Here is a 22,464-nt window from a genome sequence, read left to right on the forward strand (position 1 = left end):
GCCAAAACCATCCACTATGTCCTGCACATGTCCCAGACTCACTACCCTTCGTAGCAGAAGTCGATTAATGGCCTTGCACACTTGGAGCACAGCAGCTCCCACAGTTGATTTACCTACTCCAAATTGATTCCCCACTGACCAGTAACTGTCTGGCGTTGCAAGCTTCCAAATAGTGATCGCCACTCACTTCTCCACTGTCAGAGCAGCTCTCATTTTTGTGTTGCGGTACTAGAGAGCAGGGGAAAGCTCTGCACAAAGTTCCTGTAAGGTGGCCTTCCACATTTGAAAGTTCTGCAGCCACTGCTCGTCATCCCCTACCCGCAAAACGATGCAGTCCCACCAGTCACTGCTTGTTTCATGGGACCAGAAACAGCGCTCCCTCCCTCAGAGTGCAGCTGCTCTGTGACTGCCAGCAGCAACTGTGAATTGTTTTTTTCAATGGCTTGCAGCAGGGCTGCTTGCAGGACATTGCTATGTTCCACACAGCAGTCCCTACTTCAGCGCTGGAAATACTGCAGGAGAAGGCATGAGTGCACAACTGAGCAGGCTCCATGCTTCTGGGGTTATGGCGTACACGCGGTGGTTTTAAGGTGCGAAATCCACTGGGTTGTTTGTTGTTGATGTGAGGGAGGGAGCACAGTGCATCATGGGATGCCGACGCAATGTTCCCATTCTTCCCTGCAGCAATGTTTTGGTCCCATGAGGCTGTGCACAAACTTCCCAAAACACACTGTGTCAAGTTGCACTTTGGGATTGCTACCCACAATGCACTGCTTTGTGCATTGATGCAGGCGCTGGTAGTGAGGAACCACGCCATCGAGACAATGAGCATGGTGTGGCCATGCACAATCAACTTAATTAATTCAGCAGCTCGAGGTCAAATTAATTTTGTAGTGTAGACAAGCCCTAAGTAAATGAGCATTTTACCAAAACTTTCCGGGGGACATCTTAACGCAGTGTGCAAGATTCACTCAGTTTGTTCCAGGAACTGCATAGTGCATATCCCTGCATGAGCCTGACTCACTGCATCTGCCACAGAATGTATCATGCGACTGCATCATTATCATTGTTTGGGAGGGGTTGGAGATATGCCGCCAGCAATTTTACCAAACACTGTCCCAGCAAAAGTGCTTTTTAGAGTGGAGATGGAAGGAAATTTATATTACAAATAGAAGGAGAATTTTACCTTTTACAGGGCATTACAGGGCTGGGGACCATAAATAATGGCATTCTCAGACTGGAAGAAGTCCTTGCAAATACTGTTCCAGCTTTCAATAAACCTGCTTTATAGTTAAGGAAGTGACTCTTGGTTACAGTGTAAGTATTACTGGCCAAACCTCTTCATTTCTAAAATCTGCTAATGCGATTTTAATGTTAGGGAAAAATGTAAATTTTGTTGAACCTGATATTTCCAACTTCTTATTAGGGTCATATCCAAAATCCTTACTCCATTTCTACTCAGGCCTGAACACTTTAGCTATTAGTGTAATTTTTAAGACTGGATGCTCTTTGGAGAAAGGATCCTGTGTTTGATATATATTGTGACAGGGTCGGGCCAGATGGCTAGAGGAGAGTAATTTTTTTTTTAAGCAAAAAAGGTATTTTTTTATTTGCATAACACACTTACAAAACAAAACAACAACATATGCAATGTGTAACACAGCAACCAATCACAACTGTTTTCTCATTAGCTTCAGGGGAGGGAAGTATTCAAGCTTGCCTGGGCCCAGAGCGGGGGGCTTCCTTGACTCTCGTGGTCTTCCACCCTTCCGAGTTACCTGGTGGTCCAGAGCGAAGGGGCTTCATCGACTCTCAAGGTCTGCCACCCCCTCGAGTTACCTGGCGCCATGTCCGAGTGTCACCAACAATTCCCTCCTCTGAAAAAACCCAACAAAAGGGGCAGGCTGTGGGATGGACAACCCGGGGGAGGGTTGTCCATCACCCACATGTGAAAGGACCCCTCTAAGGTGGTGGTGTCTGCAGCAGCAATGGCTGGGGCTGGGGTCCCTTACTCTCTCCCCCAATCAAAGGGTCAAAACAAAGGGAGCCAGATGGGGACACTGAGCAGAGAGCCTCAGACAGCACCCACCGCTCCTCAAAAGCATCAAGGGAGTTGGTGGACGCCACCCAGAGGAACTCCGCCCAGATACGTGAATGGACCGAGGATCGGAAAACGGCCCCACAGTCACAGGAAACTCCATCGGCCAACCTCCTCTCTCTGGTTTTATAGATGGCCGTTTTAGCCAGGGCCAGGAGGAGGTTAACTAGGAGATCCCGCGACTTTGTGAGGCCATGGATGGGGAGAGCATAAATAAAAAGGTGAGGGGAAAAATGCAACCAAAAACGTAATAAAAGATTTGTGAGGAGCCGGAACAGGGGCTGCAGCCTGGCGCACTCCAAATATACGTGTGCCAGGGTTTCCCTCACACTGCAAAAGGGACAAGTGTCTGGGATGGGGTTGTACCACACCAAGTACGTGCCCGTGCTCACAGCTCCGTGAAGGAGCCGCCAACTGATGTCCCCGATGGGCCTCGGAACCAAGGTGGAATATAGGCTGGCCCACTGGGACTGCTCACCCTCCAAAGGTGGCAGAAGGTCTCGCCACTTTTTGTCGGGGCGGGACACTAGGGTGAAGGTGTGAAGGGTGTGAAGCACGAGCATGTATAGATGTTTCCTTGGTGCGGTTTGGAAGCATACCAGCTGCAGTTCATGCAGCCGGCTCACCTTAAAGGGGTGAGGGGGTTGATTGGGTCTACGGGGGAGGGGTCCAATTAAAAGGTCCAGCGGGCCTGGGGTAGAGGGTGGGCGGGGCGTGCCCTCAAGCAGGACCTGATCGAGGTAAGCTCTAGCAGCGGGCGGCAAAGCGGCCTTTACCTCCTGAAGTACGCGCTGGGGGGTATGAGGTCTGGAGAGCCCCATGCGCCGAGCGAGCATCAGGGGATCCAGCCAGTCTCCCCGGTCATAGTCCAGGAGGTCTCCGACTCTCGTGACTTCTGCCAGGATCAAGCTCTGGCACACCAAGCGGGACTCCGCCACCTGCACATGGAGCTGGGGGTTGTGTAGCAGGGGCTCCGCGAGGAGATCTGCCCCCTCAGTGGCCGCCACGGACCTGGTTGTTAAAAACAGTTTCCAAGTCCAGAGGAGGTCCTGGTAGAAGACCAGCAGCCTGGAGAGGTCTCGCGGAAGACCTCCTGGACAGAGATAAAAGAGCTGCCGGTCATATCGGAGCCCTCAGATGCAGTGCAGGATGGCGTGCGCCAGTATGTTACACGCCGAACTGCCAGCAACATAAAGGAGCCTCTGTAGGGCCTGGAGGTGGAAGACGCGGATCTGAGTGTGCAGACACTTCAGGCCCTGTCCTCCTTCCTTCAGGGGTAGATGAAGAACCCCTACAGGGGCCCTGACCAAAAGTGCATTCCTGACCAAAAGAACCCCAGAATCGATGTCCGGAGGTTGGTCAGGAAACCCGGGGCCGAGACCAGGGTGTTGAGCCGGTACCAGAGCATGGACAGGACTAGTTGATTAAGCACCAGTGCTCTCCCTCGGAGGGAGAGACATCGGAGTAATCCTGTCCATTTCCGGAGCCGCTCTATCACCCCGCCCTCTAAGTTTTCCCAGTTCTCCGGCGGAGAGGGATGCGTGGCAGAAAGGTAAACGCCGAGGTAGAGCAGCGGACCCTCGCTCCACCAGACGATCTGAAGTGCGGGTGGGAGGGAGCTTGCCTGCCACCAGTCTCCTACCGCCAAGCCAGAGATCTTGACCCAGTTGACCCGGGCGGATGAGGCTGCCGAATAGATGGCCTGGCAAGCCTCCACCTGCGCCAAGTCGCCCGGGTCCTGGACCACAAGGAGCACGTCATCAGCGTACGCCAACAGGACCAACCGCAGCTCCAGCTCCTGCAGTACCAACCCTGTCAACCTCCTGCGGAGGAGACAGAGGAAGGGCTCAATCACCAGAGCATACAGCTGGCCTGAGAGGGGGCACCCCTGCCGTACTCCTCACCCAAAGTTGACTGGTTCGGTCAGGGTCCAGTTGAGCTTAACCAGACACTCTGAGGAAGTGTACAGCACCCGGAGAAAACCCACAAACTGGGGTCCAAAGCCAAATGCCCACAGAGTGCTCAGGAACTTCCCGTGATCCACCCTATCAAAAGCCTTCTCCTGATCTAGGGACAGGAGGGTGAATGATAGACCATCTCTACGCCCGAGTTCCAAAAGGTCCTGAACCAGAAATAGGTTATCAAAGATACTGTGGTCTGGGACGATGTAGGTCTGGTCTGGGTGGATCACATCCGTCAGCACGGACCCTAGCCGCAGCGAGATTGCTTTCGCTACGATTTTGTAGTCCATGCTAAGGAGTGAGACGGGACGCCAATTTTGTAAATCGCAGAGGTCCCCCGTCTTCGGCAGTAAGGTGAGCACAGCTCGCCTGCACGAAAGAGGGAGGACCCCCCTCTGCAGAGACTCGGCCCAGACGGTGACTAGGTCTGGGCCGAGGACGTCCCAAAACACGTGGTAGAACTCCATGGTCAGCCCGTCCATGCCTGGAGACTTATTAGTGGGCATACGACAGAGGGCTTCCGAGAACTCGGCCAGAGTGAGAGGCAACACTAGCTGGTCTCGGTTGCTCGCGCTGACCGTAGGGAGCTCCTCCCAGAGCATTCTATAAGCGCCAGGGTTGGTCGGATCCGGGGAGAAAAGACTTGTGTAGAAGGCTCGGGCCCTCCCGCACATCTCCACCGGTTCCGTGAGGGGGGTGCCGTCTTCTGCCAGGAGACAGGTGATGTGTTTCTTGGCCCCCCTCATTTTCTCCAGGGCATAGAAGAAGTGGGAGCCGCAATCCATCTCCTGAAGGAGGCGGATGCGGGATCGAACAAAGGTGGCCCGGGCCCGATGGTCCTCGAGGGCCCGGAGCTCCTCCCGCTTCTTCCGGCATGCTCCACAGAGGAGCGGGTCCTCAGGGCTGGCAGCCAGACACCTCTCTAGCTATAAGACCTCCCGTTCCAACTGCTCTATCATCGCATTTCTCCGTCGGCTGGTGCCCCAGTGTAGTCACGGCAGAAAAGCCTGGCGCGCACCTTCCCCAGGTCCCACCATCGCCGCGCCGAGGGAAAGGCACGCCGCTGCCCTTGCCAGGCCAGCCAGAATTCCCGGAAGGACGTCACAAAGCCCTCATCCTCCAACAGGTCGTTGTTAAAATGCCAGTAGGCCGGCCCCGGCCTCTCCGCACAGAGGGAGGCTGTCATGATGGCTAGATGATAGTCAGAAAATGGGGCCAGCCGAATGCTGGAGGAGTGGGCTCGTGAGAGATGGAAGCATGATAAACAAATGCGGTCCAACCGGGAGTGGCTCGACCGATAGGCTTCCACCCAGACAAAGGTGAATGTGGAAGTGTCATCCGGGTGGTGGTCGCGCCAGATGTCCACTGGGGAGTGATGTTCGACTATCTCCCGGAGGGTGTCCGCGGCGGCTGGGCTCTGCTTGGTCCCCGAGCAGACCTGTTCCTCGAGGGTGGTATTAAAGTCCCCTCCCAGGACCAGGCACTCGTGAGAATCTAAGGTGCCGAGGAAGGCGGACGCTTGCTGGTAGAATTGCAGCCACTCCGGGCCCGACGTCGGGGCATAGACATTAACGAGGTTAACCACAAGCCCCTCCATACGGTCCTGGAGATGCAGCAGGCGACCCGGCACGGCCTCGGCGACCCCTAGCACCTCGGGCCATAGGTCGGGGGAGAACAGGGCCGCCACTCCAGCCTGTTGAACTGTGGCATGGCTAAAGTAGATCATGTCCCTCCACTCCAGCCGTCAACTGTCTTCGGTGGTCGGGTCCATATGGGTCTCCTGCAGGAAAACCACAGAGTACCCTCCCTCCCGAAGGAAGGAGAGCACCTGGGACCTGTGGAGAGTCATCCTACAACCCCGGGTGTTCAACGTTGCGATGGTGAGAGGTGTCATGGGGAGGGTCGGGGGAGTCCTCACTGGCAGGGACGCTTGCATCTCCCAGCAGTCCGCGCAGCAGTCCGTGACCCATCCCGTAAGTGAGTAATTGTTCATGGAAGACACGGACCCACCAGTGGGCCGCGGCATCCTGCTTCCCCATCCCTTTACCTTCCCCCATGAGGGCCCTTGTGGCCCGGAGGATTTGAGAAAAGTCCCCCTATCGCTGGAGAGCAAGTTGTACCTTGTTGTGGGAGCCACGGACATCCTCTAAAAACTTCCACAGCTCTCCTTGCAGCTCATGGGGGAGGGGGGTGACAGATTCCCGGTTGTTCCCCGGCGGGGCCCTTGGTGCAGCCCTGTGGTCCACTAAAACGGACAAGCAGGGTGCGGACCCCTGACGGGGTGCCTGATGGGCTGGAGCTTCTAGGCCTGCCTTAAGCTCTGGGGCGATAGGGGGCGGTGGAGGGAAAATAGCAGCTCCTAATGGGTCAGGGCAGGAGAACACAAAGGCCGCTCCTTGGGGGTCATCAGTTGGGAAAGGGAAGGAGACAGCCCCGGGGGTGGCAATGACATTGCAGGAGGTAAATTGGATAGGGGCAGGGGCAGGGGAGAGGTTCTGGGTTTCGGGAGGCAAGCAGCTGGATGGTGGCGCCTCCCGATCAGGCTCAAGGGTTAAGGGGGTGGGAAGGGAGCTCTCAGTGACACTGGGCGTGCGCTCTGTGGTGGATTTAGCGGCCACAGCATCAGGAGGTGGATTATCTTCTGTAGGGCACCCGCCCGGGAAGGAAGTCGATTGCTCCGCACCAACAGGGGGTGCCCCTGGCGACTTGTGTCCCAGCTGTGGGGCGCCGGCTGTCACCTGAGCAGGCTCGGTGGTTGTCAGTGGTGTGCCATCAGCGGCTGGGTCGGTGGAGGAGTCCAGGGGCTCCTCGGAGGCGGGAGCGGAAGCAGCAGTTAAGGGGAGGGAGCATGGGGAAAAGAGGGGTGGAGTGAGGTCGCCCAGATCGAGATTTGCTGGCAAAAGGTCGTCCTCGCCCGGGTGACCGGGGTCAGATCTAAGGCCTCGATCTCCTCGAACATGGAGGAGAGGACACTTTCCGCCACCCTGGGGTTCTCCCCACCGGCACCCACCACGACGGTTGCCTCGGGGTTCATGGGGGCTTCGGGTAACGTCAGGACAGAAGGGGTTTCCTTGAGGGTCTCGGAGGGGAGGGTCTCCCATGGAGGGGAGACACTACCCTCCGGTGCTGCCACATCTTTTCCAGCTGACACCAGTGGATGGGATGCACTCGTGGGCAAAGCAGAAGGTTCAGCATCGGTGCCCCCTTTCCTGGTCTTCCGGGGGGCCTCCACCTCGGGTAGATGAGGTGGAGCTCGAGCCTTCCACTTGCCTCGCTTCCCCTGGACTAGGGCCCAGCCCTCCATGGCATCATCTGGGGGCTGGTTAGCAGGGGTCATGTCAGGGGGTAAAGGCGATGGCTCAGGGACTTGGGGGGGGGGGAATGGTGGGGCAGCATAAGGGAGAGAGGATTCTCCCTGGGGCAGGCTCTCTCCCATGCCTGGTGGTATCTCTGCCACACCCTCCTCCATAGGCCCCGCTAGATTGTCAGCAGCGAGGGCGGAGCTCTCCCGCTCGTCTGGGCATCCTTGGTCCCGAGTGGGAGTAGCAGTGGTCCGAAGGGGGGGGGGTGAAGATGGTGGAATGGGGGGGGGGTGAAGATCATAGTGTGGGGGTTGGGAGGACACAGACGGATCGGGGGGCAGCTCCGTGCCACACCCCTTGTGTCCCTACAAACACAGTTAAGACACAGTCAAGGCCCCTCCCCCCACTCGAGAGCACAGTTCGAAAGTTACTCAGTCTTAGGCCCCCTCCACGGCGATTTGTAGATTCCCCGGGCAGTGTTCCTCCGGTGGACGGCTTTTTCTTTGTCTGTTCCGGGCTTTCTTTTTTGCAGCAGCAGCATTCCAGAAATGCCGGAGCAAGTGATAAGAGTCCTCTCGACCGGAGATGGGTCCGCAGACAAACAGCAAGCAGCTGGGTCTGGGTCCTTCCACTCCCCCCCTCCGGGGAAGCGGGCCGGCAGGCCCCCCCTCTCTCGGGGGGGGGTTCAGCTGGAGCAGCAGCAGCGTCCGAGGGCGGGCGGGCAGCGGGGGTGGGGGAGGAGGGCTAACAGCTGGCCGACAGCCGGCCAGCACTCTAGCAACAGCAGAGAAAGAAAAAAAAAACAACAAAAAGAAAAGAAAGGGGGGAGAGCGTCTGGCCCGGTCGGGTGGGGGAAGCCGAAAGCAGGGGAAAAAAGCAAGGAAAGCCCAGCCCAGCCCAGCCCAGCCCAGAGGGTGGCAGCAGCAGGAGAGCAGGCTAAGTAGGTCCCTTTTTTTTGGGTCAGGTAACAGGGCAGTTTTTTTTTTTTTTTGAAACAGAAAGAAAGTTTATTGGTAACACTTACAGAATTACCAAAGGAAACAAAACAACTATGCAACAAAACAACGCAAACAGAAGGCATAACACAGCAACTTTCAGGAGGGAGAAGTGTTCAGGCTAGCCTGGGCCCAGAGCGGGGGGGCTTCCTCGACACTCGTGGTCTTCCACCCTCCTGAGTTACCTGGTGGCCTAGAGCGGGGGGGCTTCCTCGACACTCGTGGTCTTCCACCCCCTCGAGTTACCTAGTGCCGTGCCCAGTGTCACCGATCCTCCCTCTCCTGAGAGTGCCCGGTAAGATGGGCACAGCTGTGGGGTGGGTGGTTTAGGGGTGGGGTGTAGACACCCATGTATTATAGGACCCCTCCTAGATGACAGGAATGATGGTATCCACAGCGGCAACGGCTGGGGCTGGCGTCTCTCGCTCTTCCCCTCAATCAAAGGGTCAGACGGAGGGAACCGGACGGGGTCACCGAGCAGAGAACCCCAGACAGCGCCCACCGCTCCTCGAAGGCGTCAAGGGAGTCGGTGGACGCCACCCAGAGGAACTCCGCCCGGATACGTGAATGTACTGAGGATCGGAAAAAGGCCCCACAATCGCAGGACGTTTCATGGGCCAACCTCCTCTCTCTGGTTTTATAAATGGCTGTTTTAGCCAAGGCTAGGAGGAGGTTGACCAGAAGATCCCGCGACTTTGTGGGGCCACGGATGGGAAGTGTATAGATAAAAAGGTGAGGGGAGAAATGAAGCCAGAAGCGTAATAGAATATTTGTGAGGAGCCGGAAAAGGGGCTGCAATCTGGCACACTCTAAATATACGTGCGCCAGGGTTTCCCTCACATTACAGAAAGGACAAGTGTCCGGGATGGGGGTAAACCTTGTCAGAAACACGCCCGTGCTCACAGCTCCGTGAAGGAGCCGCCAACTGATGTCCCCGACGGGCCTTGGGACCAACGTGGAATACAGGCTGGCCCACCGAGGTTGCTCACCCTCCAAAGGTGGCAGGAGGTCCCGCCACTTTCTATCGGGGCGGGACACCAGGGTGTGGGCGTGAAGGGGTGAAGCGTAAGTGTATATAAATATATCCGTGGTGCAATTTGAAAGCTAACCGGCTGCAGCTCAGGCAGCCGGCTTGCAGTGAAAGGGTGAGGGGTTTGTTGGGATCTACGGGGTAGGGGCCCAATGGAAAGGTCCAGCGGGCCTGGGGTAAGGGATGGGCGGGTTGCGCCCTCGCACAAGGCTCGGCTAACATAAGCCCGAGCAGCGGGGGTCAAGGCGGCCTTCACCTCCTGAAGTACGCGCGGGGGGGTACGGAGGCTGGAGAGCCCCATGCGCCGAGCGAGTGTCAGGGGATCCAGCCAGTCTCTCCGGTCGTAGTCCAGGAGGTCTCCGACCCTCGTGACTTCCGCCAGGACCAACCTCTGGCGCACCGAGCGGGATTCCGCCACCTGCATACGGAGCTGGGGGTTGTGTAGCAGGGGCTCCGTGAGGAGATCTGCTCCCACGGTGGCCGCCACGGACCTGGTTGTTAGAAACAGTTTCCAGGTTCGGAGGAGGTCCTGGTAGAAGACCGGCAGCCCGGAGAGGTCTCGCGGAAAACCCCTGGGAGAAAGATAAAAGAGCTGCCGGTCGTATCGAAGCCCTTGGAAGCGGCGCAGGAAGGCGTGCGCCAGTATGCTCCACGCCGAACTACGTACACTATAAAAGAGCCTCTGCAGGGCCTGGAGGCGGAAAACGCGGACCTGAGTGTACAGACACTTCAGGCCCTGCCCTCCTTCCTTCAGGGGTAGATGAAGAACTCCAACAGGGGCCCAGTGCATTCCTGACCAGAAGAACTCTAGAATCAATCTCCGGAGGTGGGTCAGGAAACCCGGGGCCGGGGCCAGGGTGTTGAGCCGGTACCAGAGCGTGGACAGGACTAGTTGGTTAAGCACCAGTGCTCTCCCTCGGAGGGAGAGACATCGGAGTAGCCTCGTCCATCTCCGGATCCACTCTATCATCCCGCCCTCTAAATTTTGCCAGTTCTCCGGCGGGGAAGGGTGCGTGGTGGAAAGGTAAACGCCGAGATAGAGCAGTGGACCCGCACTCCACTGGATGGTCTGAAGTGCGGGTGGGAGGGAGCCTACCTGCCGCCAGTCCCCCACCGCCAAGCCAGAGCTCTTGACCCAGTTGACTCAGGCGGAGGAGGCTGCCGAATAGATGGCTTGGCATGCCTCCACTCGCGCCAAGTCGCCCGGGTCCTGGACCACGAGGAGTACGTCATCGGCATATGCCGACAGGACCAGCCGCAGCTCCGGCTCCCGCAGCACCAACCCCGTCATCCTCCTGCGGAGGAGACAGAGGAAAGGCTCGATCGCCAGAGCGTACAACAGGCCCGAGAGGGGGCACCCCTGCCGCACTCCTCGCCCGAAGCTAACCGGTTCAGTCAGGGTCCAGTTGAGCCTAACCAAACACTCCGCGGAGGCATACAGCACCCAGAGAAAACTCACAAACTGAGGTCCGAATCCAAACGCCTGCAGAGTGCTCAGGAGGTACCCATGGTCTACTCTATCGAACGCCTTCTCCTGATCAAGAGACAGGAGGGCGAATGACAGACCATCTCTCCGCCCGAGTTCCAAAAGGTCTCGGACTAGAAAGAGGTTGTCAAAAATGCTAAGACCCGGGACAGTATAGGTCTGGTCTGGGTGGATCACGTCCGCCATCACGGACCCTAGCCGCAGCGAGATTGCTTTCGCTACGATTTTGTAATCCATGCTAAGGAGTGAGACGGGACGCCAGTTTCATAGATCGCGGAGGTCCCCCTTATTCGGCAGCAAAGCGAGCACCGCTCGCCTGCACGACAGAGGGAGGACCCCGCTCTGCAAGGACTCAGCCCACACGGTGACTAGGTCTGGGCCGAGAATGTCCCAGAACGCGCGGTAAAACTCCACTGTCAGCCTGTCCATGCCCGGAGATTTATTGGTGGGCATGCGACGGAGGGCTTCTGAGAACTCGGCCAGGGTGAGAGGCAGCTCTAGTCGGTCTCGGTCGCCCACGCTGACCGTGGGGAGTTCCTCCCAGAGCACCCCGCAAGCGCCAGGATCGGTCGGGTCCGGGGAGAAAAGGCTTGTGTAGAAGTCACGGGCCCTCCCACACATCTCCTCCGGATCCGTGAGGGGGGTGCCATCTTCCGCAAGAAGGCAGGTGACGTGTTTCTTGGCCCCCCTTGTTTTCTTCAGGGCACAGAAGAAGCGGGAGCCGCGGTCCATCTCCCGAAGGAGGCGGATGCGGGACCGAACGAAGGCACCTCGGGCCCGGTGGTCCTCAAGGGCCTGGAGCTGCTCCCGCTTCTCCTGGCACGCTCCGCAGAGGGACGGGTCCTCGGGATCGGCGGCCAGGCGCCTCTCCATCTCTAAGACCTCCCGTTCCAACTGCTCTATCGCCGCATTTCGCCGTCGGCTGGTGCCCCGAGTGTAGTCACGGCAGAAGAGCTTGGCGCGCACCTTCCCGAGATCCCACCATCGCCGCACCGAGGGAAAGGCACGCCACTGCTCTCGCCAGGCCAGCCAAAACTCCCGGAAGGACATCACAAAGCTCTCATCCTCCAACAGGCTGTTATTAAAGTGCCAATAGGCCGGCCCCGGTCTCTCTGCACGGAGGGAGACCGTTATGGTGACTAAATGATGATCGGAGAATGGGGCCGGCCGAATGGCGGAGGAGTGGGCCTGTGAAAGATGGAAACGGGATAAGTAAATACGGTCCAACTGAGAGTGGTGTGACCGATGGGCCTCCACCCGGACAAAGGTGAACGTGGAGGTGTCATCTGGGTGATGGTCACGCCAGACGTCCACTAGGGAGTGGTGGTCAACTATCCCTTGGAGAATATTCGCAGCGGCCGGGCTCAGTTCGGCCCCTGAGCGGTCCCGTTCCTCGAGGGTGGTGTTAAAGTCCCCTCCCAGGACCAGGCACTCGTGCGAATCCAGGGTGCCGAGAAAGTCGGACACCTGCTGATAAAATTGTGGCCGCCTGGAGCTCATTTGCGGGGCATTGATGTTAACAAGATTAACCACGAGCCCCTCCATACGGACTCGAAGGTGCAGCAGGTGGCCCGGCACGGCCTCATTGACCCCTAGCACCTCAGGCTGTAGGTTGGGGGAGAACAGGGTCGCCACTCCAGCTTGCCAGGTCGCGAAGTGGCTAAAGTATACTCCCGTCCCCCCACTCCAGCCGCCACCTGTCCTCGGCGGCTGGGTCTGTATGGGTCTCCTGCAGGAAAACTACAGAGTACCTCCCTTCCCGAAGGTAAGAGAGCACCTGGGACCTGCGGAGAGCCATCCTACAGCCCCTGGTATTCAGGGTCGCAATAATAAGAGGCGTCATGCGGAGGGCTGGGGCGGTGGGGGCTTCGTGTTGGTGGGGGTGTTCAGGGCTCCTGGCGGGTTGCGCAGCAACCCATGACCCATCCCGTGGGTGAGTAGATTGCGTTGGAAGCTGCGGGCTCGCTCGTAGGCCGCAGCACCGCGCCTTCCTTGCCCCCTGCCCTCCTTTATAAGGGCCCTTGTGGCCTGGAGGATTTGATCAAAGTCCCCCCATAGCTGAAGAGCCAGCTGTGCCCTATCGCGGGCGCCACGGGTGTGCTCTAGGAACTTCCGTAGTGCATGCCGCAGCTCATGGGGGGGTGGGGTTACAATTCCCGAGGTGTTCCCTGATGGGACTCTTAATACAGCCTTGTGGTCTGCTAAGGCGGGTAGACAGGGTGCGGACCACCGACGTGGCGTCTGACAGGCTGGGGTTATTAAATTCATTTCATGCCTTGGGGTGGAGGAGGATGGCAGGGGAAAAATTGCCACTCCTAATGGGTCACGGCTAGAAAGTGCAAAGACTGCTCCCTGGGGGGAATCTGCGAAAGGCGGAAAGGAAATAACCCCGGGGCAGCATTAACATTGCAGGAGGAGGGGACTTGGGCAGGGGCAGGGGTGGGGGCAGGGGTAAGGCTCTGGGGTTCAGGAGGCAAGCAGCTAAAGGAAAGTGCCTCCTGAGCAGAGTCAAGGGTTAAGGGGTGAGGGAGGGGGCTCCCAATAATGCTAGATGCTGGCTCCATGGTGGTCTTGGCGGCCATGGCATCAGGTGGTGGACCACTGTCTGCAGAGTGCTCACCTGGGAAGGCAATTAAGGGGAGGGAGCATGGGGAAAGGGAGGCTGGGGTAAGGCTGCCCAGCTCAAGGCCAGCCGGCAGCAAATCATCCCCTCCCTGGGTGACCGGGGTCAAATCTAGGGCCTCAATCTCCGCGTACACGGGGGAGAGGCCAACTCCTGCCACCCCGGGGGCCTCTCCTCTAGGGCCCGCCTCAATGGCCACCTCAGGATCCGCGGGGGGTTCGGGTAGCGTCCAGGCAGAAGGGGCGTCCTCAGAAGTCTCGGAGGGGAGGGTCTCCCGTGGAGGGGGGATTCTGCCCTCCAATGCCAGTCCGTCTTCCCCTCCCGACACCAGCGGATGGATCTCGCTCGTGGCCGTGGCGGGAGGCTCGATAGCAGTGCCTCCTTTCCTGGTCTTCCGGGGGGCTTCTGCGTCGGGTGGATGCAGCGGAGCTCGTGCCTTCCACTTGCCTCGCTTCCCCTGGACTAGGGTCCAGGCCTCCATAGCATCATCTGGGGGCTGGTTAGCAGGGGTCGTGTCGGGGGGCGGAGGCGATGGTTTAGGGGTTCGGGGAGGTAGCGGTGGGGCAACATGAGGGGTGGGGGCTTCTCCTTGGGGAGGGCCCTCTCCTATACCCGATAATATCCTTGCCCCACCCTCCTCCATGGGCTCTGTTGGGTTGGTACTAGCAAGGGTGAAACTCCCTTGCTCGTCCGGGCGTTGTAGGGAAGGTATCTCCTGGGCCCGGACGGGAGCAGCAATGGGTCGAGTAGGAGGAGGGTTGGTTTCAGGTGCCGGGCAGCCAGGGGCGTCGGCAGCGACGGGGCCGATGTCCGGCTGGGTTTCGGGGGTTTCGGGTGCCCCTCCCCCCCGGGCCAAAGGGCAGTCTCTGCGGACATGCCCCGCTGAACGGCAGAGGTAGCACCGGGCCTCTCCGGTAGAATAAAAGACCCGATAGCGGGCTCCCTGGTAGGGGACTAGAAAGGACCCCTCAAGCGCCTCGTCGTCACGCGCTCCTGCCGGTGGTAGAAGCTGCACTTGCCGGCGGAACGAAAAAATGTGACGGAGGGTGGGGTCCTTGCAGCCCAACGGGAGAGGGCTGATGACAGAGACAAGTTTCCCCAGGGTGGAAAGAGCGGGTAACAGGGCAGCATTGGGTAAGAAGGGAGGAACGGAGGTAAGGACGAGGCGGACGCCCAGGTCTTCTAACGGTTCTAGGGGGACAAACACCCCCCCCACCGTCAGGCCCCTCTCTACCGCCTCCTGGGCGGCATCCTCCGAGGCTAAGAAGAAAACAACCTTCCCATACATCTTGGAGGCCGCCACAATAGCCGTGGGTCCTACCACCTTCGCCAACGCCTGCACGTATGTCTCCACGTGGGGCGAGGCGGGCACCAGGAGGCAACGGACGCCGTGCTTCCTGGTCAAGGCGGGGAAAGGGCCTCGGCCGCTGGTGATGGTGGCGGAGGCGGGGGGGGGCGAGATGACGAGGCGGCAGGTAGGGGAGAGCCCGCCGCCGCCCGGGCATACGTCCTGGGGGCCGGGGGAGGGGCAATCGCAGAGCTGGTGGAGGGAAACACAGGGAGGGGCGCCACGGTTGATGATGAGGCCGCAGCGGTGGGGGCAGCCCCTGCCATGGCGGGCTCAGTGGTTTTAGCGGGGCCCTTTCCTTTCCACCCGCCCTGGCCCTTCCGGCGAACCGGGGGGGGTTTCCTAGAATCTGGGTGGGCGGTGGGTGCAGCAGCAGCAGCAATCACCCTGGTGCCTCCTGCTACCGGTGCCCCAGCAGGGGGGGTGGCAAGTATCTTAGCAATAGTGGCGGGGGGGGACCTTGAGGGTCGGGCAGAGGTGGTGGTGGGGAAGGGACAACTAATTTTGTGGAAGCAATCTCACCCCTCTCGTTCCCCGCCATTGTGAGCAGGGAAAGACAGGGAGACACCGGAAGGAGGAGGGGGGGAGGGGAGAAAACGGAATAGCCCCTCCTTCCGCTAGATTGCAGACAGGAAAAGAAGGAATGCCGAGGGGGGGGGGACTGGGAGGAGGGGGGGGACAAAATCGGGGTCCAGTAATAGGGGCAAGCTGTGGGATAAGCAATCCGGGGGGGGGGTGCAGACCCACACACGTTTGTCCAAAGAGTCTCGGTTGGTCGGCTGTTGTGTCCGGTCCGGAAGGCAAAGTTCAAAGCGAACAGCTGGATCCGAAAGGAGATGGCAGATTGCCAGCAGGGACAGACGGCGGGGGGGCCGTGACAGTTGTAATAACGATGGGGGGGTAGGGGCACCGATGGATCGGGGGTGGGGGTCTCCACGCCACACCCCCTGTGCCGCCACAAACGCAAGTAATCACAGTCAAACTCCCCCCCACGAGAGTATAATTCAGAAAGTTACTCAATCTTACGGCCCTCTTCACGATGATTTATAGCTCCCTTGAATTATTTCTTCTGTCCGCTGAAATCTCCTTCTCCGGCTGTGTTGGCTGTGTTCCAAGGCCTTCGGCATATTAAGAATGCTGTAAAGTCCGAGCTGCTGGCAAGACGGCTGGGTCTGGGGGTTTCCACTCCCCCCCCCCGGACAGCAAATCGGCAGTCTTCCCCCCCCTCCTCCGGGGGCTCAGCTGAGGCAAGTAGCTGCGTCCGAAAGAAGGCGTGGGGGGGGGCGGGTGCTGGCGAAGGACGTAGACGGAAAAAAAAAAAACACAAAAAATGAAAAGAAAAACCAAAAAGCGTCTGACCCGGTCGGGGGGGGACTAAGGCAGGTGCAAAAAGTAAGAAAAATCCGGGCCAGGGGGCTTTAGGAAAGGATAGAAAGCAGATAGCTGAGGAGCAAGCAAAAGACGTTCCGTTTCCCAACAGGGCAGGTTCCAGAACAATCAGGAACCTTCTGGAGACAATTAAGACAGGCTGATTAGAACACCTGCAGCCAATCAAGAAGCTGCTAGAATCAATTAAGGCAGGCTAATCAGGGCATCTGGGTTTTAAAAAGGAGCTCACTTCAGTTTGTGGTGTGCGTGTGAGGAGCTGGGAGTAAGAGGCACTAGGAGCTGAGAGTGAGAACGTGGATTGTTGGAGGACTGAGGTGTACAAGCATTATCAGATATCAGGAGGAAGGTCCTATGGTGAGGATAAAGAAGGTGTTGGGAGGAGGCCATGGGGAAGTAGCCCAGGGAGTTGTAGCTGTCACACAGCTGTTCCAGGAGGCACTCTAGACAGCTGCATTCCACAGGGCCCTGGGCTGGAACCTGGAGTAGAGGGCGGGCCCGGGTTCCCCCCAAATTCTCCCAACTCCTGGTCAGATGCAGGAGTTGTCGACCTGGACTGTGGGTTCAGAAAAATGGCCAAGCTGAGAGCTGCTGTGAAGTTCCAAGGCAAGCAAATCCGCCAATAAGCGCAAGACCCACCAAGGTAGAACAGGAACTTTGTCCACACACACACACACCCCCCCATGGCCTTTAGCACTATGGGATCTGCCTCTAGCTAGGTCCTTAATACAGTCTGGCTGAATATTCAATTTGTCTGTCATTGGTGATCTTGCAGCATCACCAAAGCTTTTAGCGCCCACGTGATTGCTGACATCTATTCCTTGGTCAATGCACTTTGTAATTCATTGGGTTTCCATCCTAATAATGTGCCCATAACAAGAAAGCTGCCAAAGCCATGACACTGCTGATGGAGGCAGCTGGGGGGTTTGTTATGAATATATCTACATTGCTGATCTAGTCCTGCTGCTTAACATGGAACAGCTGAAGAGGTACATTCCCATTGTGAGGGTGTTTCTACAGAACCCAACGACTGGCAACAATCTGATCTGTTGCTCTTGAAGCTGGAATGGTTTGTCTCTGCCACTGAGGTGAAAATGACTGATGGAACTTTGGTGAAAAGGCTATCCCAGTAGCCCTCACGTTGGCAGCAGATGTGAAATATACCTATATTTTTATATAAGGGAAGGAAAGATTTGGCATGTAAGAAACATCTACCATAACTTTTTTTATCATTCTTAACATAGCCTGGGGGAAGAGGGATGGGGTGGATGAAGTAGCCATTGCTCGCCACAGGGCTCAAATGGCTTATTAGTCATTAGACAGGCTGCTTTCTGGATAGCCTGGTTGTATGATCCTATCACAGACTCCCCATCCAGATACCATAGATAGGTCTCTAAACTGCATGAGTCCCCATCTCTCAAGAAGCCACTATAGCTGTGTATTATAATTAATCAATTATATTGCAGTAGTGCCTAGAGACTTCTACCAGTGTGTTTGGCTTAAAAGCAGCAAGTCTGTTTTTCAGATTTCACACTAGAATTATTGTTCATCTTAGAAAATATTGCCAAGTGCGACAGATGTAGAGGGTCTTGTATGCCGACAAGAAATATCAATGGAAGGGGACAAAAAGTCTCAAAACATTGTACTTCATAGATATGTTTTTGACTCTTGCAAAGTGCCCTTACAGGAAATTTGTAGAATGGCCTATTCTAGTAGATAGGATGGACCAAAGCTAGTTAATAATAAACACACACTTTTTATTAGACAAGCATTATTATTTGCACAAACATTATATTAGCACCCAGAGGGTCCCATCAGAACTGAGACCTCCATTGTGTAAGGTGCTGTAGAAACACTTCATTAGAGACCTTGCTGCCCCAAGAGCTCACTGTTTAGTTTAAGAACCAGTGCAGCCTGTTGGTGTAAAACAATTGGAAGAAAAATGGGAGTGGGCAATGAGGGGAACAGTGGTAGAAAAGACCTGGATACATAGATTAGCCATGTGTACAGAGCTAGACAGCTTCAATAAATTAATAAAAGAACTACGTATGCATATAATTTAGATCAGTGTCAGAACTCTCTACTATGTACTAATTGGTTACTGATCCTTCATGAGTCAATTGCTACCAGCAGCCAGATGTGTAATAGCTGGTTTTTGGAAAAGGTGAGAGCCCCCAGTATTAGTGGTATGGAAAAGTAAAGTGTGGAAAAAATGACAGACAGCCTTATACCAGGATCAAGTACCTTTTATAACGTATGGTTTCCATTTTTGGAATTTGAACAAAATTAATACACAAATAATATGTCTAAATCTCGCAAACTCTTTCTGCAGAACATCTCTAAGATATGGCATTTCCTGTTCATTCACACAGCTAAAACTCTCCTTCAGACTCTCATCATCTCAGTTACTGCATCATCATGGGTGGTGGGTGAAAATTCCCCTGGGGGGAGGCAAGCTCCTTGTCGCGCCTCTTCCGCCACATTCCCACCAACACTCCACCCCTGCTCCGCCCCAGGCCCCACCTCTGCCCACTGCTGACTTGCCGCTCACCTCTTCACCCCCGCCATGAGGTCCTCCCTCTGCTCATTTCCTCCCCTGCCCACTTGCTGCTTGCCCATCTGCTGTTCACCTCCTCACCCCTCTGCCCACCACAAGACCCCCTGCCACACCTGCCGTGCAGCTGGCTCACCACTCACCTCCTCACCCTGCTGCAGCCCCCCCCCCCCATGAGACCCGTCCCCCTTTTAACCTTAAAGCACTAATAACATTCCCCAAGGGAACTGAACAAGTATAGCTCAATAGCCAGATGGATTCTCTGTGTGGCAGGGAGTTGGGTGTATACTGTATCTAGAGAGACGAAAAGCCAGGCTACCTGCACCAACCTGAAGCCTAATCTCTCCTTTTGAAAAAGTGTTTGTCATTGACAGCCTGCATTCGGGCACTAGTTTAATAACCTTTCTTACATAGAATTCCCTGCCAGACTTGTTTACTGAAGCTGGGTTTGAATAAAAATACTAGATCAAGAAATAAACTCACTGGCTAGGTCAGCTCCTTCTTGAGCGAGCTTAGTAAAAAATACTTCTGCTTGGTACAGAAAATAACTGATGGGTCTCTTAGAAACTGTTTTTAACCCCATAACACATTTTCCTACAATATAAAAGCCAGCTGAATGTGGCCAAAGTCTTCCTGGGCATTGGCAAATGCCTGTTAAATGGCTTTATTACTACTTAAATGGCCCTTTAACTGTTTCAGTGATCTGTTACTAGGTCTCTGGTTTGGAAGGCTTTTTCACTTTGTAAAGTAACTCAGGAATCCCCTCCTCTCCTCACTCCCCCACCTGCCGCTCCCATCCTCACACACTACGCTTCCTAAGTGGGAGGAAGGTGGAGTGAAGGAGAGGAAGAACACTCACCAGGCAGCAGCAGCAGCAGGCTGTGGGAGCCTCCGGGAAGGGTCAGAACAGGGAGGGGAAGAGGCAGGAGGGGGCGGGGCCCCATGGCCCAGGTGTCGGGCGGCAGAGATGGCTGTGGTAGGGGAGGCACCGCCTCCTCTTGCCTACTATACCCGTTGCCCGTGCGCATCATCCTTTTCTCTGGCCTTGACAAGTGCCGCCCTGCTCCAAGCCTAGATGGATTACCTCTAACTGATCTTTTTTTAAAAAATCTGAATACAGTATTTCCCAGGATGGCTCAATCAAGGTTTGGATGGTGTTTTGTAGATACATGGACCAGTACAATATAAATGCTAAATATAGCATGAAAAAATTTCACATTTTTATACATTTGGATTGTGTTGCTCAGACTGAAGCAATTCACTTTAAATTATAACTCTTATGTAAATTGCAGTAAATGTGGTTGAGTAACAGAATACATTAATAATGAACCATTTTATATCAGATTTACATTATACCTTGCTGCCAATTCCTTTCATCTAATTTACGATAACTGGTGATGCAATAGGGGGATTAAATAGAAGCGTCTTTGTTGCAGTTTTCACAGAACTACAAGTCACTTCCCTTCTCCACCCCACTGCGCCTAAAGGCTACTGAGTGAGATTTAAGGCTGGAAATCTTTTTCCCTGCTGAGCATGAAGATCAATAGAAACTGATTTCTTAGACTGAGAGGAAGCAAGCCTTGTGGATGGTGATTCAGATGCTGCTTTACCATGAGTCTCACCGACCTTTACAAACATCCCCTTCGTCCTACCTAGCTGTCATTGGTAGAGTGAGGGGGCAGTTCCTTTATGACTTTTGGATTAGCTCATGTTTCAGAGGGTTTGGTCACTCAGCTCCTACCCAGTCATAGATTGGCTTTGCTAACACAAAGGCTATGTCTACACTACAGCATGGATCGACGCGCTGAGATCGATCCACCAGCGGTCGATTTAGCGGGTCTAGTGAAGACCCGCCAAATTGACAGCAGATTGCTCTCCAGTTGACCTCTGTACTCTACCCCCAATGAGAAGAGTAAGGTAAGTTGACGGGAGAGTTTCAACCCACCGCGGTAACTCGACCTAAGGTAGATCAACTCCAGCTACGTTATTCACATGGCTGGAGTTGCATAGTGTAGGTCGACTTACCATGGTAGTGTAGACATAGCCTAAGTTACACCTGAGCTTTGAAGACAAAACGCAGGCTTGGTGAGGATGGCCTGGCAGGGGGAGGGAGGGAGAAAGGGAGTCTGTATGTCTACCCCTACACTACACACCAGTGCTGACAGTGTGTAGTGATTGTGGAGATACATGCGGCCATGAAAAGCAAGCTGCATCCACACTGTTGTGTGTACCTCCACATGTTGTCTGTGAAAGACTCCAGCAGTGGGGAAAGACTTCAGTAGCTCCCCACTGCTGGAACCTTTCATTGTGCAGAAGAAAGGCTTGAAGGGGGAGGAAGTGGGGAAACCAACTGCTAGACCCTTTCCCTGTGGAAGGGGAAGTCTCAGGCAGTGGGACAAAACACTGCTAAAAATAGCAGTGTAGAGAGGGAGGCACTGCTTGGGTGAGTGAAGAGACATGAAGGGTATCTACCCAGGTACATATCCACATCCTGCAGGTGTGCCTTTGCTTGCCTAAGCTGTGTCTTGCTGGCTATATTGCTATTTATTCCCATACTGGGGGCAGGGAGTAGTATGCTATATGCTGCCAGAAAAAGGATGAAGTGTAGACATAGTGTGTATTTTAAAAACAGCACACGTTTTCTCTAGAGATTGTATTTTTTTCTTTATATTGTTCTGGGAGGAGGCAACTGTTTACTCCTGGGGGAATTCTGCGCCATTGTGCAATGCAGAATTTCTTGTTTTCACCCTGCAGAATTGAGGCTGCAGAGCTGCTGGCAGCCATTAGAGGTTGACAAGTAATTTGAAGTAAATTACCAAAATATTTGAAACTGGTGTGATAGTGTGTTATTTTAACAAATGAGATATGCAGAATTGTAAACTATTGTGTGCAGAATTTTTAATTTTTTAGCATAGCATTCTCCCAGGAGTAGCAACTCCACAGCACCCTTCTTTTGGTGTTGTGTAGTGCACATACATGTGTAATCCCCCTAGCACGGGTAATAAAGAGCAGTGTAGAAGTTGAGGCCTGGCTTAGGCAAATACAGACACACCTAAAGGATGTGGGGATGTGCCTGGGTAGGTACCCTACATGGCTCTCTATTCACGCAAGCTGTGTCTCTCTGCCTACACTGCTATGTTTAAGCGTATAGTGTCCTGCTGCTCTCACTGCTGGAGCCCTTCCCTGCTATAGGGAAAGACAGTGGGAAGTCTATGGTAGAGGGGAAAAGCTCTAGAGGGCGGTTGTGATGGGTTCCCCCCAGAGTGCCACCTGGAACTGGGGTACCACTGAGCCCAATTGACCCACGGACTTGGGCTCCTTTTACACTGTAGTGCTGTGAAGGCCCTCAAGTCCCCTCCAGCACACATACAGGTAGGGACACACCCAGCTGCAGTTACATACAGACACTGAGATCAGCTCTGCATGGGAAGCCTTCAGGTAAGGAACTGCCCAGCTACTCAAGTGCACATCCCGCTCTGGGGTGTAAACCCAAAATTATACTGTCTTGAGCTGCACGGAGATCTGTACAACGTAAGCTCATGAAATTCGCCCCCTCTCTCAATGTGGAGAGAGAATATACAACAGCTTTTTGTCCCAAGTTATAACTTCCACACAGTGGTTTGTGATAAAGCAAAAGCAAATTTGTTAACTACAAAAGATAGATTTTAAGTGATTATAAGG

Source organism: Caretta caretta, chromosome 3 (assembly GCF_965140235.1).
Source record: "Caretta caretta isolate rCarCar2 chromosome 3, rCarCar1.hap1, whole genome shotgun sequence".
NCBI lineage: Eukaryota > Metazoa > Chordata > Testudines > Cheloniidae > Caretta > Caretta caretta.